The sequence below is a fragment of the Athene cunicularia genome, assembly GCF_003259725.1.
Source record: "Athene cunicularia isolate RWA chromosome 10 unlocalized genomic scaffold, athCun1 chr10_part1, whole genome shotgun sequence".
NCBI lineage: Eukaryota > Metazoa > Chordata > Aves > Strigiformes > Strigidae > Athene > Athene cunicularia.
The window spans coordinates 379843-398191 of NW_020799112.1; positions in this window are offsets into that span (position 1 = coordinate 379843).

The following is an 18349-nucleotide window of genomic DNA, read 5'->3' on the forward strand; positions in this document are numbered from 1 at the left end:
ATTTCCTCAGTAGCCATCCTCAGTCGCTGACTTCCTTGTCCACACCTGCTTGCATTCTTGCATGGTTATAAGACCTCACACTTCACATCATCCCAGGAATTGATATTTAATGTAATTCTACCCAGAAGAGTACAGCTTGGGGAATCATGTGAAATGTCCCTGTGAGACAATCATTTAGTGATTCTGTGTCAGCTTTTTAAGAGCATGAAGGCCTGTGCATTCCCCCTTCCTGGGAGAGGTGGCTGTACCCTTCGTGTCAACCATTCAGGTCTGTCCTGTCCCCAGGCCTGAGGCAGCACCAGAACTCCAGTGGCTGAACAGCCCTTTTGCACAGGGTGTTTATTCTCAGAAATACGGAGCTTACAAACAACCTCTTTTGCAAACGAGCTTTGTCCAAACAGCAGCAGCAGATCTGGGAACATGTGTTCTGTGGCAAGTGCTGGGATGTGTGTCCACCTTTTTTTGTGTGTGTGTGTGTGTCCTTTCCTGGAATATCCCAAGACCACATACACAGTAGTATGAGTCACCCAAGAGGCTTGGAGGCTGCACAGGGGCAGAGTGCAAGCTGCCATGTCATCACCCAGGACAGTTTGGTGGAGTTCAGGGTTTCAAGGGAAGGGTCACAACCCAGAGAAGCTCTGCTTTACTCTGTGACTAACTCCCACTTTGCATGCCCAGAAACATCCCTCTTCATCCAGATTTGTTAAGCCATCAGACAGGGGCAGAGATCTATAACTTTACAGAAGTGCCTAGTGATTAAAGCACTGGCTCAAGTACAAGTATAGAGGGGATTGAACCCAAGGCTGGTGGGAGCAGAAAGCCTTGGGGTCTGGGCCTGCTCCTGAGAGCTTGTAAGGACAAACTATTCTCCCAGACATCCACGGTTATAAAACAGCTTTACAAGCAGCAAGATCTTCTGGCTAATGTATTTTGAAGTGTCCCCTACTACTTCATTCCTCTGACGTTGCCACCCCAAGAGCAGGTAAATCCCACCCTAACATATCCTTGCAACAGCATCATTCTGTTATCAGCATTGCTGTGCCCCCATCCACTTGCTCTGATGCCCTTCTGTTTGAAGTACAATTTTACTGACTTTATGGCAACTTTTCACTCAAGGAACTGCCCAGTCTCCTCTGGTAGCTACCTCTCTAGCCATACTCCTTTTGTGGGACCCAAGCACTAGTATCAGTTCCCATGGCATGTGCTCATGGTGCACGTTGGTGAACTATAATCAGATCTGCTTCTTGGCCCAAACCAGCAGAACACAGCACTTGTGCAGCAGGTGTTTAATCAGGAGGCTTGCCTAGATTAATTATTAATGTTTAACCCATGACCCCCCATATGTCATAGTCATGCAGTACCCTATTGAAATTTCTGCCTGAATTCAAATCTGGTATAAACGCTGCACAGGTGAGCAAAAGACACCAATGCCCCTAAGAGCCCAATGTCCTTTGCCTATATTCTCTCTCTAGCTGTGGCTAATCTGCAGTGCATCACAGCAGCAAAATAAAACCCAACTCTCTGACCCTTTCTAGTCTTACTCATGGAATTAACACAAGATAAGTGGGACAAAGAAACACAGTCGTTAGAACCTATCACCATATAATCACAGCTTTAACCTACAAGGACCTACTGGGGGTCTCTTCTCCATCTCCTGGCCAGAGCAGGGTTAACTTCAAAGCCACATCAGGTTGCTTAGGCCTTGCCCAGCCTGTGATGGTGTTCTCATGTTTGGTGATCCCTTTTCAGATTTTGGGGCCTGTCCCACAGCTGCACCATGCTTATGGTGAGCAATTTTTTCCTTCCCTGGCATGTCCCAGCTGCAATTTGAGCTGTTGCCTCATGTCATTTCTCTGGGCAGCTCTGAGAAAAGTCTAGGTCTATCTTCTCTATATCCTTCCTCTAGGTAACTGGAGACGGCAAGTATATTCCCTAGAAACCTCTTCTCCTGTGAGACAAGTCCAGCTAATTTAGCATCTCCTCACATACCATGTATTCCGGTCTCAACCATCTTAGTGACTCTCCATTGGACTTTGCCGTCAAACAACCTTTCCAACACCACTCTGAAAGGATATACTCAAAAGTCCTGCTTCCACGAACACGGGTGAAATTGAGTGGTCAGTGATGTTACTTCCCCTCCAATGCAGTGTCCCTTTCTCCATGTACCACCCTGAAGCTGTCTATCTGCATAAACATGGTTATCTTGATCATGGGTTTGGGGTTTCGTTTGTTTTTTTCTGCTACTTCTCACACACCATTGATTCCAGAATGGTTTAAGACTCAGACACGTTACCATGTGTCATGTTACTCATGTTCAACCCCAGAGAAATGGCTTGGTCCAGACTCACCAGTGTAGTCAACAGCCTATGTTTCAGGTTTCTAGTATTTCTATTTTTCCATAGGTAAGGACCATGACTTTCAATGAAGGAAGGACAGAGAAGCTGCCTGGATGCTTTTCAGAGCTTTTCCCAAGTTCATGATATAACCTTCTCTGAAATCATCATTAAGTCCTCATGGGCAGCTGGGTCCTGGTAGATCCATGTGGGAGAGATGTGGGACCAGCTGAAAGAGCAGAAGGCTCCCTGTGAGTGAAGCAGAGAAATGGGACAACAGAGCACAAAACAAGTGGGGCTTGGTGAGAGATGTGAATTGGTAACTGAAAAAGAACTAGCCACAAGGAGACCTGAAAGCAGAGAGGAGACCCTGGATCATGGTGTGATGGAGATGGAGACAGTAGCAAGGAGCAGCAACAGAGCTTGGGTCATGCATAAGGAAGCTACTACATTCTCCGTACAGGAATCAGGCTATGGGGAAGGTCCTCAGCAGGGATCAATACTCTAAGATAAGCTCTAGGTGATATGAGATTTTTGCACTTTGTCTCTCTCTTGTGCTGGGTCATTCCCCAGGGTGTGTTTCCTGGAAGGGCCTGGCCTTTTTTAGCATTAGCAGCATGTGGTGGGAGGCAGTTGTTTGCTTTGTTTTGTAGCCATATCTAATCCATACCTGTACCATCACCACTAAGTTCAATACCAGCAGCACGAAGTTCTGTAAAAAACCCACATGTCTTTAAATACATCTCAAATAACTAAGCAGAATGAATCATAAACCGCACTCTCTCAACAGATGAGGAAACAGGGAAACAAAAACATCAAGTGCAGCAAGGAAGCTGGGTACTAGTTTGCTGCCCTACCCCTCAAGGTTTGTTTGGGAAGTTAATAAAGATGTGTTGACATTCTTTCTTGTTAAACAAGGTGATGTATTTACAATAAAATCAACCACCCAGGGGTAGAAATTAATGCTATATCTCACAGGGGGTTCAGTAACTTCCTCTTCTCTGATGTGTCATGGACCCCATTTCTGAGACAGATATGAGCATGTGTTGGCCCCAGTAGAATCTTGGCCCTTGGATAGCATTAATAGCCTATATGGGCAAAAGAGGTTTGAGACTCTTAACAGAAGCGTCTTAGGGTATCTATCTAGGTAAATGTCCTGGGGAAAGATGCTGAGAGAAGAAACAAGCTCTGTACCATGAGCAGGTGAGATGAATGCAAGTGGTCCATGCTGTGAAAGTCCCCAGGAGCAGGGACTTGGGTACAGTAGGAGCAGAGACAGGGTCCTGAATGCCTTCTAGGTCCAGGGGCGATTGACATCAGCGGGGTAGGATGCCAGTGACATAAAAATCTACCCAGACAGCAGGAGCCCTGCTTGGGGAGTAAAACCCAAAGACAGATGGAAGACGTGTTGTGAGTCCAGTGATAGCCTAGATAACTGCAGCATCCAGGTTTCTCCTTCCTCTGGCAGCACTGGACACCTGGAAGTCTTGCCCAGTGTCACCTAAAAGGCCTTCGACAGAACGGCAGTCCCTTGTTCACTGGTCTTCCCAGGTACATAGACACCCTAGCAGTGAAGTCTCCCAGGAGGGTTTTCCTCCTTGTTTAATCTCATCCTCAGTACATAGAGGTGTGACATTTTTCTCTGCTCTCCTCCCAAGGAGGGAAAAGATTAACCAAACATTACATACAGTAACCATCAGGGTAGATTGTGGCAGTGCTAGTCTGGGCTCCAAGACAGATGGATGTCAAGAGCAATGAGCACCTCATGACATACATTGCTGCAGAAAGTAACCAGAGGTTGCTCTAAAATGAAACAACCATGGGAAAACCCTGGTGCCACCTTATATTGGCTGATTGCTGTACAGAACTCCAGTTCCTAAAGCATCAGAAGGACTTGGAAGAACCTCTCCTACTGATGAGGATTTCAGGATTTTCCTTTCCAAAGGCTGTTGATCTTCTAATGACAGATGTTTATGTGGTTCTTCCTTGTTGGCCAAACAGGTGATACCTTGAGGAGCACCTCTGCCAAGGGGAGGGAGCAACCCAGGGAAATCGCAAAATCGCTGCCAATCACGAAATCTTCAGCCACAGGGGACACACAGTTCCCATTCAGTCCATCTCTTGGCTATTCCCATTTATAAGCCTGGGGTGATATCCTAGGGACCAGAATGGCCTTTCCTATATACATTTCATAAAAGTAATGCATTGTTTCTGTCACCTTCTAATGGAAACACCTTAGAAAAAGTCAGCATTAGGTGGAACAAGTGCATAACAAAGCCAGTATGTGAGAGTTCAGCAGCTTCTCACCTCCAGAGATGTCCAGAGAACAACATGGGAACACTAGGAACATCCCACCCTTCCAGATCTCACCCTTGGAGAAGTTCTTTCCAGTCAACCCTAAATGTCCTTCTTGGCAACCTCCTCTTCTTCTGCAAGGTCTCTCTTTCCTCTCAACTCTCTTGCCCCTTTGGGGTCTTGTACAGAGAGGCAGCCCTGTTCCTTGCCCGCAAGGCTAACACCAACACAGTAAACATCTCTCCTTGCAATCACCTACTCCCTCATTCCCCACTCCTGCCAGACTTCTCCCTTGGCTTGCCCATTTGGTTCCTCCTGGTCTTGTTACCTACAGACATTGGGTAGGCTTCCTGTCTCTGCAAGAGGTAGGGAGTCCCCAGATCTCAATGTCTCTTTTATGCTACTCAGCATGGCTGAAGGCTATGAAAAACCTATGCTGTTTCAGTCTGGGGTGGTTCTTTAGCAGTTTGTAAGGACCATTGATTAAATTTTCTCCAAGTGTTGTTGAACAGTGTAATTTCAGACAGTTTTGGAGTATCTCCAGTTTCTGGAAATCACCTTGACAAGACATTCTGACATTCCTAATGTTCCCAAGTTCTTCTCTGGACACCTCTCACATATTGGCTTTGTTATGCATTTGTTCCATCTAATGCTGACTTTTTTCTAAGGTGTTCGTATTAGGAAGTATAGGAGACTATGCATTACTTTTATGAAAGGTATGTAGGATTTGCATGCTGACTCTTACACTGGGAGCAGCAGGAATGATCTGGAGCATCCTTTTGGTGCCAAATATCTGTGTGGTTGGAAAGGTGTGCTGAGCTTGGCATGACCAGCCTAATATCCATGTACAAATGGCATTCCTTCAGAAATGGAAAATCAACCACTGAAGGAGGAGACTGGGTTGAAAAGCTGGTTTGAGTTGCACGGGGGAGAAAGCTTAGCGCACCCATGCTGGGAGTGGGCTGAAGTCTGCTGAGCCACAAGCCAGTGATGTTGGGCTGCCAGCTGGAATACAAGGTAGCTCTTCTGCACCCACCTGAAGACCAGTGGGAATTCAGCTGATAAATGCTCAGCTTTGTTCAGGATGTGGACTACAGATTTTATCCCAGTGGTGGAACAAACTCATGGGCTGTGACCTCTGCTGGTGAATGGCTGAACTGACCTGCACATGCATGGTGATACATCCTGCTTCAAAACTTGCTCTGGAGACCAGTCTAACAGCTCATCTGCAAGGCTCCCCCCAAACAGTTCTCAGCCCTGTGGGATTTGCTTGTTGTAATTTTGCACATCATGTTAATTTTGGAAAGCACTGACTGATTGGCTCCTTCCCCGGGGAGCAACTGAGCCTGATTTGGGAGAAAGCCTGGGAGTAATCACCATAACAAGGAGATGGGAAGCTGCATCTCCAGACAAGCTGCAAGGAGGAGCAGGGAGCAGGATGGGGTGATGGGGAAGGACCAATGGCCTCACATAGAGTTGAACTCGAAGCCACGGAGCTGACTAAACTCAAGTCTGGAAGCAAGGACACCTTGAAGGACACAATGGTGGAGGAAAATTATATACTTCTTGTTTTTCTATTGCAGCCTTGCTACTTTGAGTTCCTTTTAGTTGAAAAGCAATCTGTTGTAGTTTATACCTGGGTTTGTTATGTGAGCAGTCTTTGTGGGGTGTTAGGAAGTCTGAGATCCATGCCAAGGGTTTGGATGGCTCAGGGTTGCAACATGTCCTGGCAAGACATAGAAGCCTGGGACTGAGAAAGAGGCAGGAGGATGCCTTGAGAAAGGCTACATCAGACTTGTTTGGTGGATTGGTGATACAGGATGTCGGCTACTCTTTTAACCCTTGGCAGATAGCCATTCTTTACATCCCTGGGCTAAGGTAGAAAGAGGCCAGGAAGGCGTCAAGTCTGGCCTTAACTTGCAGACTGTAGATAATTAATTGGTCTTTTGGATGCTGAGTACAGTCTGTTCATGCCCTTCTTTCCAACATACCAGTTGGCTTACATATGAAATGTCAGAGTTGACTCAATTTTGCCTTTTTTTCTCTTCCAAAGCAGTGACTGAGTTGGAATTTACTGGTCCTACTAGAGAAGCTCTTTTGTAATTGAGTGCTAAGCCTGACTCTTGCAAGGTGGCGTAGTCCCACAGCTGAGTCCATCGTTTCTGCTTATCACCATCACATCTGCATGCCCCAACAAAGCAACCAGCAGTCATTATCTGTTCCTCACATGCATGTTGGTGGATACAGCTGTAAACAATCTAATCATCACTAACATGCTGGCAGCTGCCTGTGAAGCCTGAGCCAACGGATGTCTTTGTTTACCTGCTCACCACAAAACAAACTTGATGGAGCACTTCAGCTCTTGCCTACAGTTTGCATTGTGAACTCATTTTGGCAGGGCCACATCACTTCTTCCCAAGACCTCCTCATTTCTGCACAGGTGTTCTTATGGTGTTGGCCATGACCACCTCTGCCAACAATTTAGGGGGAAAAAATTTATTTTTCTGACATTTTTGTCATTATGGTTTTTCAAAAGACTGGTTAAGAGTGCACTTTTGGTTCCTTTGAACTGGATATTTATAAGTGGCTCTGTGCATCTAGCACTGTCATAAGTAGCCTCAAAGGCAGGGAAAATAATTACATTAAAAACTTTTTTAATGCAATTAGCTCAACTCAGAAATGGAGCAGCAAGTATAACATCAGTAATTTTTATATTTTCAGGTGCAAACCTGTTTCCCTCAGTTATGCATTTCTCTGTGAGTTGTTTTAGAACTGCACAAAAGCCATAATGGCAGTAGAGAAAATGTAGTTTTAGACTTGAGTACAGTAGGATTCAAATCCCAGTCAAACCGAACACATGGCCACATTCTGCTGTCCTCCAAAGCCTTCATGATACTGGCAATGGCTCCTTCCACACACACTTCCACACTTTTGTCAGTTAGCTTTAAAAGCCTACACTCTGAAGGTATTGTAGTTTGTGTTTTTCTGATGTTGTGCCCCCAAGAATGCCTGTGTACCCATCACCAGCTGAGAGGTGGGAGAAGATTTCAACTGGACAATAAAGATGATTTCACTGATGTTTGTTACCACGAGACCCAGCATTCAACAGCACAACCTTTTGTTTTCTGTCCAGGAACTTTAGCAGAGTGGTTTATACACAGATGCTTCTTGCTTGAACCTTGGAGCAATTCTCTAGTTAACAAATGGAGTTTGCTGTACCAGCAAGAAGTCCTGCAGGATTAGTGTGCTTAGCACACGTGGAGACTCTATGTCCCAGGCACAGTCTGGAGCACTGCTGACACCCATGAGAGCTCCTAGCTGAAGTCCACGTTGACATGGACATAACCAGGACTGTGTGTCTTTGCTGGGAAACAGCTGACAGAGAAGGGCAACTATGTGATTTTGGAGGAGCAAGACCAGGGAGAACCTCAAGTTGCAAAAGAGTTGCTGAGTTGGAAGAAAATAATTTCTCAGAGCTGTGAATCAGCCCGGCGCCCTCCCTCACTGCTGGAATACTCCAAAAGATGTCAGCTGAGGAAGATGAGAGGATCCCAGTGTTGCTGTGGGTAAGGATGACTCAAAAGGAAAGGCATGGTGTGGCTCCATGGGTGGAGGAGGGTGCTCCCCTCCATGAAGACAGGAGAGGTATTTTTTGTTGCTACTGTGAGCTGGGCTGAGTTACCTGTTATTTTCACTGAACTGAAGCATAAAAGTTGCTGTGAGACACCTAATGAACAAGGTGGCAGCTGGGAGGCAGCATAAACCTAACAAATATCTACCATGCCCCGTCACCGTCCAAGTGCTTAACCTCTGTCAGGTCCCACCTCCTCTAGTCCCTACAGCTGTTCTAAAACCTCCTACTCCTGCAGGTTGCCACCAGTTGGTACTGGGATGAACATCTCCAGGGCAGAGGTTTCACTCTGGTGCTGGAGCCTCACCCAGGAGGATTGGTTCTGGTCTGCTGGGGCAAGCAAGGAGCAGGGAGAGCAAGGCAAGGGACAGCATGAGTCACAGAGATGTACTGAATTGCCTGCAGCAGCCTGAGAGTGCTCATCTGTGGCAAATGAAACCCAGTCCTTTAGTTTTGCATTTTTTTCGCACTGGAAAATATCTAGAGTGGCCACTTCTGAGTAAGTCAAGCCTGACCTAGGTCCTGTGCAATGTGCCTGACTCACCAGCTCAGCTTCTGCTCTCTGCTGGAGATCTTTGTGCAGTTATTAAGAGAAATTTGATCTAAACACATAATGGCACAGACAGGGGGTTTTGTCCTAAAATGAAGAAAATACATTCTATGTGTTTGCTTTTACTTTTCTATATCCATCTTCTTGTAAGATTATTGTCAGTGACCTTATTTAGAACTAAATTGTTCCTGTAGCATTTCCCTACCAAAAGACATGTTTTCCTGCATGAAAGTTTGTTATTTGTTAGCCCAAGCTTTGCTTCTAGCGGCCTCAGTCACGAAAGCATCAATGCTGGTATAAAGTCTGTATTTGCTCTTCCTTAGAATAACATTTTCAAAATTATTTAAAACAGCTGACCATTTTTCACCACAAAGAGTTAATACACATTTTAATAGGGACTAGAAATATCCACAGTAGCAGGAGATCCTAGAAAAAGAATAAAAGAATGGGGTGCAGGTGGCAGAGAGAAGGGCTATGGAAATCTGTCAGAGATCCATGGGAGGGAGGGGTACAGAGGAAGGTGTACATAACAGCACTTTCATGTGCTGGAGATGAGTGTGCACATTTCTCATGATCTTCAGAGAGCAGGTTGGTTTTGCCTGTGTTTACTCTAAGGCTCTGCTTTAAGCAGCAGCAGGATTTCAGTGGGCAAGTCAGGACACCTCAAGGTACATCTCTAAGTAGAAACAAAGACTGTCAAATGCTTTCTTGACACCAGTTGCATTTCTGAGGAGTGTCTGCCCTTGAAATCTGTTACCAGGTAATATCCAGGCCACACATGGCTTGCTGGGTTGACATGGAGCTGGTTTCCCCGACATTGTTCCTCTGTTCTCTCTGGGATGGTTTTGTGGACCGTCTTGTCCAAGGAAGGGCATGTATCCCTGCTCCATTATCTCAGGAAGGCAGATTTCTTCTGTCCTAGTATCTCTCCTTCACCACAGGCTCTGGAGAAGGTGTTCCTCACTAGTTCTTGGCAGTGCTCTATCATTCAGGTTTTCTCCTGCAACTGTCCCAAAACGCTGCCTCACATCCTCCCTTGTCCATGCAAGAAGGTTATACTGGGAGAAAGAAACATGAATTTAAATGGAAGTAGTTATAACAATATTATATTCCACAGTCCACTGCAAGAAGCATTAGATGTGGTGGCTCGGGGATGTTTTTACCTTGAATAACTCAGCCCAATGCTCCTATTTCTCATCTTTACTTTGACTTTGGCCATTTCCTCTCTGTCCTTTGGATCTGAAAATGCTTCAGATCTAACATTCATGCCTAAGACATTGCCCAGAAATGAAAGGTCCATAGTTCTGACTATCCCTGCTTAGAAAAAAGTGGGAAAACCCACCTTGTTTTTTTCCAGGGCTCACCCAACACTCTGTGAGTGTCAACAGTGTTTGCTTCCACTAGCTCGTTCAGGAGCTTCCTGTGCATTGAAGCTTTACTCCGAACCAATACACAAACACACACCTCTGGGAGATTGCCTTTCTCTTAACTACACAGTGTTTTATTTAGATACACAGGGTTTACTTACTGGCTTTGGATTTGTGTGTGTGGTTTTAACATTTTTTTTAAAGAATAAAAACAGTTTAAAAAGCTGTTAGCTTCCAGTTTTCTTTTATATAGTGCTTTTTTTAAGGGCAGTAGTGATGTGAAGCAAACTCCAAGTGCTTAAACACTGACAAATGCTTAAATCCTCTGGAAAACATTGACTGCATTCACTGCCTATAATAAATTTAATCCCTAAAACAATTGATGGTCTTTGTTCTGAGCTAGAAACTCACTTTTTTTTTTTTAATCGGGAATCAGTTGATCCACATGTATTAACTGATAAATGACTTCTTACTGAATGTGGCCAGAGACACCTGCTCAGCCAGTTATCCCCTCTCCCACTTAACATACCCATAAATTGCAAGAATCGGAGAAAGCTTGAGGGCTGAGGGAGCTCTGGAGATCTTGGTTCACCAGGATGCACTGAAGATCTCCAAGGATAGAGATACCCCTCCGCTTCTCTGTCTCCTGCCCAGCAGCTCCCCCTCTTTCAATGTGATTTTTTTCCCTTGTATCTGACTGGAATTACCCCCCTTTCCCAGGTCTTGTTCCCCAGGCACAGGATCTCTCCATCAGAAATAAAAAATAATAATTTTAAACTGTTAAATGTTAAGAAAGGATTTTTAGCCTTAGTTAAAGACTAAAGACTTTTAAAGGTTCTACTACTAAAATTTTTTACATATACTGGTTATAAGCTTTCCTGTGTCTGTTTAATAAAACCAAATCCATCACATAAATTCATCACATCTTCCCAAAAGATGCCCTTGTAACCTTTCAATCTGTAAGAAGGGCAAATTTTTCAGAACTATCATTTTGTCAGGAAAAGAAACCAAGGCAACAGACACAGTGGTCCTTGGGATTTCCAGGTAAACCTTTTTTTGTAAGTATTAAGAAAACAGATCCATATCAAAGTGCTCAGTTCAAGCCAAGAAAAGGTCATTGTAAGACGCATCTGCAGAAATAGTTACTGCATTTCAGAGACTGGGACAGCCAGGCTGATCCACAAAAGACAAATATTTCTCTCCAATTCCCCCAAACTGCCCCAAAAGAGACAACACACTTCCATGGTAAAGCACGTAGTCCCTTACTGATTTCCAACCCACTTCTAAGTGCCTACACCAGAGGGGTAACCCAGAAATATGGGTATTTAATTAAACTTTAATTAAATTTTACCCTTTGGTCCTCATCCTCAGGCAAGGTGCTGGAATGAATCGGTTGGCATCCACCTGCACCAACAGGCACCTTATAAAATGTCACATGTTGCCACCCACCACTGCAGAGACCTTCTGGGAGCACTGACAGATGAACCAGCCCCTGGCTCCTGGCAGGGAGGAGGTGGAAGCTACTTGGTCTTCCTGGAGCTGGGCAGCAATGCTGCTTGTTGCTGGGGGAAGCAGGGCATGTTCCAGCTCAGGTGGAAACCAGGGACACTATGGACAGAGCAGAGCTGGCAGCCTCTCCCAGCCATTGGTGAGATTCAGGCTCTGCTGCCAAAACCCCTCTAAGCTCACTTGTTCCTTTCAGCTTTCTCTCCCAGAAGGCCATATGCAAGTCACAGGCACCCTCAGCCGGTTCACCAACACCACCGAGCTGTGTGGTGGGGTGACACGCTGGAGGGAAGGGATCCATCCAGAAGGACCTGGGCAGGCTGGAGAGGTGGGACGTGCAAACCTCAGGGAGTTCAGCAAGGCCAAGTGCAAGGTCCTGCCCATGGGTCGGGGCAATCCCAAGCACAATCCAGGCTGGGCCATGAGTGGATTGAGAGCAGCCCCAGGGAGAAGGACCTGGGGGAATCAGTGGGTGGAAAACTGACTGTGAGCCAGCAATGTGCACTCAGCCCAGAAAGCCAACGGTACCCTGGGCTGCACCCAGAGCAGTGTGGGCAGCAGGTACAGGGGATGGATTCTCCCTCTCTACTCTGCTCTGGTGAGAACTCCCCGCAGTGCTGGGTCCAGCTCTGGGAGCACCAACATCAGAAGGACACGGACCTGCTCGAGCGGGGCCAGAGGAAGCCACGAAGACAATCAGGGGGCTGGAGCATGTCCCTTATGGGAACAGGCTGAGAGAGTTGGGGGTGTTCAGCTGGAGAAGAGAAGGCTCCGGGGAGACCTTAGAGCGGCCTCCCAGTACTTCCTGTACTTAAAGGGGCTACAGGAAAGATGTGGAAGGACTTTTTACAAGGGCATGTAGTGAAAGGACAAGGGTTAATGGCTTTATACTGAAAGAGGGAAGATTTAGATTAGATATAAGGAAGAAATTATTTCCAGTGAGGGGGGTGAGGCCCTGGCACAGGTTGCCCAGAGGAGCTGTGGCTGCCCCCTCCCCATCAGGGTTCAAGGCCAAGTTGGACGGGGCTTTGGGCAACCTGGGCTGGTGGAAGGTGTCCCTGCCTGGGGCAGGGGGGGTGGAATTGTTTGATCCTTAAGGTCCCTTCCAACCCAAACCATTCCATGATGCTATAAAGTCATGGCCACTGCTTGCTGGTACTGAGAACTCACAGTAACCTGAAAGTCAATGACAAGCTTAAGATGTTTTCTCCATGCAGGCCAACTCTGTACCACTTCTGGAGAATGAGCACTAAGTGCTGTGATCCAGAGCTGTGTGCACAGTTTTTTCCCTGCTGCCTTGGGGGAACATCCAGAAAATAACAAGAACTTCCAGCACTTGTTACCAGTATCCATGATTTTCAAGCTGCCAACAGGCAGTGGCATGGACTGAGACCTTGATCATGACCCCCCAGCACCAGTCCCTAAGGCTGGTAGGCCCCATAAGACCCTCTCAGATCAGACCCTGTCTGCTTTCTGGTGGGGCTGACAGATCTCCTGAGAAACTCCAGCACACCCTCCATGAGCTCAGTTGGTGGTGGACAGAGGACTGTCTGTACTGCCTTTGCCAGCAGAGAAGGGAGGACATCAGGTACCCACCTCATCAAGAGAGCAGGAGGGGTGCCATGCTGTCACCCTTGAGCAACCAACCCAGTCCTCAGCAGGATGCCAAGGACAGCAAGAGGATGAAGGGCAGATGAAAATATATTGGCCGTGGTACGGCATGCTGTGAAAGTCAGCAGCTGATGCACCAGCCATTTGGCTTTGGCACATTGGTGCAAGCTAGCAACCTCCCTTTTCCTGTTGAAACACCAGTCCTGGGCAAGCAGCACAGAGATTAGGCCCCCAGGAAGGTTCAGGAGTTCCCACTCCTGTGACCCAAAGGGGGATGAAAGGTGTGAGTCAATCACAATGAAGCTGAACAGATGAGGCCCACCAGGTGAAGCCCAGCGGATGGAGCCCACCATGCTTGCTCTGCCATGACTAGAGAGCATGGGAAATGGAGGGAAGGGGAGAGCTGTGGATTCCTGTAGCAGGACAAACACCCTGGAGACTCCAAATCCTTCTTCATCACAGAGGAAATGTTGGGATTTCTCCAACTTTGAGTGCCCCAGACCAAGGGAGCAGGATAGTTTGGATGTATTCAGAGACACTTCTAAGTGTTTATCAGGCGCTGGTCTTTCCCTGCTTTCCCTGTCCCAGGGGCCTGGGTTGCTGCAGCTGGTTTTTCCCTCTTGGTCTCTTGTCTAGCAACTGTACAGTCTGTGCCTGGCTGAGCTCTCCAAGTCCAGCATTTGCATCCGCTCTCTCCAGGCACTCTGACTTGCTCAGTCCTTCCCAAGCCAATCTCCTGGTGCCATCTGCTGTCAGACTCAACACGGGTTGTGGGATGCACCTGGCCATCTCCATCCTCAATCGCACTTGCAAAAAAAGCTGGACCAGGTAGTCCACTGCCAAATTCGGGTGACCCCCGTTGCCCCGTGTCTAGTAAAGAGCTGAATGTGTCATTACTATGTCATCACATAAGACTAGTATATTTTCTTCTTTAGTTAAATGTGTAATACCAGAAGTTATGCATTGGGAGAGGCACCCAGAAGAGGGAGGTCTCCAGCCTCAGGGGTTCCCCAGGCTCAGGTGGTCCAAGTCACAACTGGCCTGTCAGTGCTGGTGACGGTCCCACCACAGTCACACTGGGCTCTGGACACTGCCCCTCCCCACCCCAGCAAGCGCACTGAGATTCAGACTATTTTTGGTAACAGTGTTATAGCTGACCAGAAAAGTAAAAAGATTTTCCTCTGATAATACAGAGTTTCTTTGTCTGAAGTACCTACACTCTCCCCAACCTGAGGGGGAAAGGAAGGTGCCAGACAAAATTTCTGTATATTTTCTCCCCTGTCCCAGCCTGCAGCCTCCTTTTCAGCCCCTGTTTGGGAGTGTCCTGGCTGCGTGTGCTCAGGTCTCGGATGCCATCTCCTGGCTCTCCCTCTGTACTGTGCGTTGCGTTGACACGCTGTAACTCCACAGAGACCGGCTGGACCTTTCCCATCACACTGTCAGAAAGAACGATTTCAGAGCAGCTTTTATTCTTTGAGGATCTGACCCAATCCCACGTACTTTTGAATCAGGATGGCGGTAACTCCTCTAATAACCTCCAGCCAACCGCTTGCTATTACAACATTACAGGTTTTTGTGCAGGATCCCATGGCAGCAGCACCTTGAGTCCCAAACCATCACTTTGGGGTGGGCCCTGGTACCTCTCACCTTCCACCAGCAGTTATTGTGTGGGGTGTATTTTTGTCTCTACAGACTTGTATGTCCCCTATTCACCTGTGTTTTTCTGTGCTTGCTGTTTGGGGTATTGGGATGTCACTTCCAAGTCTCTACAGAATTTGTGCTGGGTTGGAGAGTGGGTGATTGGCAGGGGGATAGCAAATGTTATTTTTTCATATCCAAACCTGGCAGGTAAGCACAACTCATGAGAGGGGTCAGTGTGCGATAAGGAAATGCAAGATAAGGAGCAGACAGCATGCTTTCTCTTCCCTGCTTGGTCTCCATCATTTCCTAGCTCTTTCTGCCCTCCTGGTGATGTTTCTGGCCTGAGAAAACCTACTTGCACACCTGCCAGCCAAGCCTGCCTCTTCCAGAGTTGTGCTACCAAGTTCACCCATCATCAAGCAGCTTGGCCATTCATTTTCTTTGGCCACATGCCATGGCTGGGCTGGGGCTCCACAGAGGTGGTACATGTGATGCTCCCTGCCAGCAGCAGACCTGCTCCTCATCCCCACGGGGCTGGACCACGTACATTTGCTAGTGAAATCCCAACAACTTTACATGGGCTGCAGCTTCTTCTGCAGCCTTCCAAAGAAGGGCAGTGAAGCTGGTGAAGGGTCTGGAGCACATGTCGTATGAGGAATGGCTGAGGGAACTGGGAGGGTTTAGTCTGGAGAAGAGGAGGCTGAGGGGAGACCTCATGGCCCTACAACTCTCTGCAGAGAGCTGGGGATGAGTCTCTTTAACCAAGTAGTAAGTGAGAGGACAAGAGGGAATGGCCTCAGATTGCGCTCAGAGAAGGTTTAGACTAGATATTATGAAGTATTTCTTTGCAGAAGGGGCTGTTGGGTGTTGGAATGGGCTGCCCAGGGCAGGGGGAGAGTCCCCGGAATCCCTGGAGGGGTTGAAGAGTCGGGCTGACCCAGAGCTAAGGGATCTGGTGTAGTTGGGAACGGTCAGGGTGAGGTTCATGGTTGGACTGGAGGAGCTTCAGGGGCTTTTCCAACCCAGATGATTCTGTGATTCTTGGAAGTCATCTGGGAGTAGTAGCTGCTAAAGCCTGATGCAGCATGGAGCTGGGGCTATCTGAGACATCTCCTCATGGCTGTGGCCATTGGTGTCTGCCCAATGGACAAACAACTGGGAGGATATCAGTGATCTTCAAAATGGTCTTCAACCATGAAAGACTTCAGCCTCAGCTATGAGGGATGCCTTGGGGAAAGGAGATGATGGCAGATGCTCTTCTCCCTGCACTGCCAGTGCAGATCAGCAGATCGAAGTCTCTGGGGTTTGCAGGAGCCATTTGAATCACTCTTCATCTTACTTGCCATAGAAATAGGCTGATGGCACCAGCTTATGCAACTCACACAACTGAGCTGTATCTGGGTACCCTTCATCATCAGCAAAGGTATGCAGAACCACGAGTGGAGCATCAGAGCCGTGAGGCACTCCTGGCCTCTGCGACAGGAGCTCAGCAGTCTCTTGCACCCAGCAGGTCCTTGGATGAATTCAGGTGTTAAATGACCTGCTTCCTTTCCTAGGTCTCTGGTTTTAAGCAGGGACGGAGTTTTGTATCTGGCCTCCCTGAAGATGTCCTGGCCTGCTGCAAGCATGTCTCATCAGTTCAAATGGGGGCCCAAGCCAGCTCCATAGCAGTTTGTCCAGTGCAGCCATGCCAAGAGGCCTTTTTGCATCAGAACAGCTGGATTTTCTGTTTCTAATGTGCTCCTTGCTGCAATGTCTGGACCACACACCATGGCAGAGCACAGCACTTTCAAGAGAAAATGGCCACAACATCTCAGATTAATTTACTTTTTGTCCCACCTTCAAAACAGGGAACAGAGATGGGGAGTTTCCAGTAAAATTTAAAATTAAAGTGTACCAAAACCAGCTTTTTTCCCTATTCCTTCTTCTTCCAGCCTGAATGCCACCCCATCTCTTCTCTGGCCTCTTTGTCCTATGGCCACTGCCTGATAGGTCCAGCCAGGGACCGAAGGACCTGGGTGCCAGCAACCTGCACCCTTTTTCCTGGCGATGCCATCGGGCTGTGCCCCATCCAGAGCCACCCACCATCCTAGAGCTCCCTCCCACCCACAGACCGGGGACATTCCCCATCCCCAAATCGTTGCCCAGGGAGCCTCCCCTTGAATAGGGCACAAGCCGGAGCAGCCTGGGAGGGGCAGGGGCATTGCACTCATGCACGAGCAGACAGAGGTGGACAGAGGAAGCCAGTGCACACGTGTGTGCACACACAGACCTTCGTCATGCTCGCACTGGCCAGGGAGGGGGACTCCTAGGGACCCTCAGAGCAGACGTGACCTACTTTAGCTCCAAGGCGAGCTGTATTGTGTGGGTCCCAGTGTAAAAGCTTAATAGAGCCAGGAGTAAATTATTCATTGCCTGGCCATGTTAATGCATGTGCTAAAGGCTTTTTTTTATAAAAAAAAAACCTCCTCTATAATTTAAAGCCTTGTATGCTCCCATCACTAGGCCCTGACTGCTCTCCTGGGTGTTTCTGCTTAGGTGAGCAGAGCTGCAAGATGAGGACAGACCCAGCAAGGGAGAGCCAGCCTGGCAGGAGCTGGCATGGAGTGAGGCACGAGCTGGGGCAGAGGGAGGCAGGAGCTGGGGCAGAGGGAGGCAGGAGCTGGGATGGAGGGAGGCAGGAGCTGGGGCGGAGGGAGGCAGGAGCTGGGATGGAGGCGGGCAGGAGAGCGCTTTGCCTGGACCACAGGTGGGGGGATCCCGTGGGGAAGAGGCTGGCAGTGCTGCTCTGGCTGGGGCAGCCTGTGGCCCAGCAGTGAGCCACTTCCCAGAGCAGCAGAGCTCAGCAGAGTCCATTCCCAGGCACAGTGGCCAGCAGGGCTATTTTTAGACCTGCCTTTTGCTTTTGGTTGTGGGGTTTTTTTTCCCCCCCCTGCTCCTCGGCTTTGCTCAGTACTGCCCTCAAAGCCCTCTGGAGAGAGGAAAACACTGATCCCTGGGGTGGGAAGTTGCATGGGAGAGCTTTAGGAGCACCCTATCACAGGGACTTGCTGAGCTGAGCTATGGGGAGCCCTTTGGCACATCAGGGAGACAGCCTAGGACACCCCACTTGGATTTCAGCAAGCTGCCTCCAGTGCATCTGCAGGCAACTCCTGCTGTAACATCTTGCCAGGAAAAGCAGCCCCTGCCCCTGGGCTGCGGTTCCCACAGCTGCTTTAGCAGGTATAGATAAGGCCACAAAAAGATGTCAGCAGCCCCAGCCAGGGTGCCTGGCCCACGAGGAGGAGCTGGGCAGGCACTGGGCCATGGTGCAGCTGCAGAGGACGTTTGCCTTCTATGGACATCTCTCCTCGCTGTGCCGCTGGCAGGGAGGAACAGCTCTAGCATAGAGAAGAGGCCTGCAGGCACTGCAGGC